Below are 1435 nucleotides of genomic sequence, written 5' to 3'. Positions count from 1 at the left end.
CCTCCTCCTCCTCCTCCTCCTCTTCCTCCGCTGAGACGTCATAATACGTTAATACGTATTTCTTTCGGAAGAGTATTCCAAATGTAAGGGGCATCTGAAGATCTCAAATGTTTTGATTGTATGCAAGACTAAATATAAGGTCGTTAAGATATTATAGTCCTTTGTTGTTTGAACGATTATGACATAAATGATTAATTTGTAATTAAGTATATCTTTAACTAGTAGCCAATGTAGTTTAATCAAAATTAGTGTAGTGTGTCCTTTTTTGGAATTTTTTAAACATTCACCGTGTAGCTTAAATTTGGCCTTGGGATAGGGGAAAGCAGTCTTCCGGATTGGCAAATCAGTACCAATACAGCTCTCCACTAAAGACAATCCTATGTAAAGAAAGACGTAAGTGAGTGAAAGAAAAGATGAGGAGACTATGAGTTGCTAGAAGCTAGAAGAAGCATGGGTCTTCCGAAGTAACTGTTTAGGTAAGTTCTTGAAATGGCCTTGACAAAACCCAGAATTTAATTTCCATTGTCGAGTAATCTAATCTTGTCTCAAAGCTATCTGAATTCTGGATGGAACAAGTTCTGGCCTCAGAACCGACGAGCTCTTGGTCTTTTCCCATAGTAACGCCACATCAGTAACAACAAAAAATTCTTTATTTTTATGGAGTGATATTTCAATCTTAGATATTACTAGCTGGGCCCCCTTTCGATGAAAGGAATGATCGGAGGTGCCTATACGTTCTTATCTATACGTTCTTACTTCTCTGACCGACTAGGTTCTTATACTAACCGTTCTCTGATCGTCTAGGCAGGGTTTAATATCAACTAAAAGTCATGTGTATTTAATTAACCGCTTCTTACTCCATTTGCAGTCATGGAGAGTGGAGACGCTGTTAGATAAGAGAGATGAGAGTGACCAGATTAGCGTTTGTTACTTTATAGAAACAGTTGATGTTGATGCTGCTGATTTTGAGAGGGGCGCCAGCCTCGTTATGTTTACTGACGACAGATTTAAATTCAAAGAGATAAAGAAAGAATTTTTCAACACACGGAGGCTTCATGTAGACACATCTGTGAACGGGTTCATTGCAGCGCGATTTGGTAGCGGAAAGTCCCGTTGAGTTTCGTTTCCGAGCGTAAAGTCTTATTGCGACGGTGGATTCAAACAACCTGTACTTTCTATTCGTTTGTGTAGACTAACAGCCAAGTCCGAAACATTTTTAAAAGAGCTTTAGAAATTTGGGTTGCCTTCAAATTGGGTTTTACTGGTCGATGTGAGACTCCCGAGTTTTGAGACTTTTCAAGTTGAAAATAGACAATTATTTAGCCATTGATTACTCGAAATCTACTTGCCTTGCTTAAAAAAAACCTCCTGGGACGAAATCGCAAATGCAAGAAAGAGGCAAGCAAAAGCGACACATATAATTTTTTTATTATAT

At 38.3% G+C, this 1435-nt stretch overlaps 1 protein-coding gene across 1 annotated transcript in view; it reads left to right on the top strand.

The window, feature by feature from the left end:
- Positions 1-1435, top strand: part of LOC101860867 — a gene marked incomplete in the record, with an annotated part of 63466 nt that overhangs the window by 17058 nt on the left and 44973 nt on the right.

Source organism: Aplysia californica, unplaced genomic scaffold, assembly GCF_000002075.1.
Source record: "Aplysia californica isolate F4 #8 unplaced genomic scaffold, AplCal3.0 scaffold00015, whole genome shotgun sequence".
NCBI classification, from domain to species: Eukaryota; Metazoa; Mollusca; class Gastropoda; order Aplysiida; family Aplysiidae; genus Aplysia; species Aplysia californica.
Note: the sequence above shows the minus strand (reverse complement) of the source record. Positions and strands in the feature narration are given on the sequence as shown.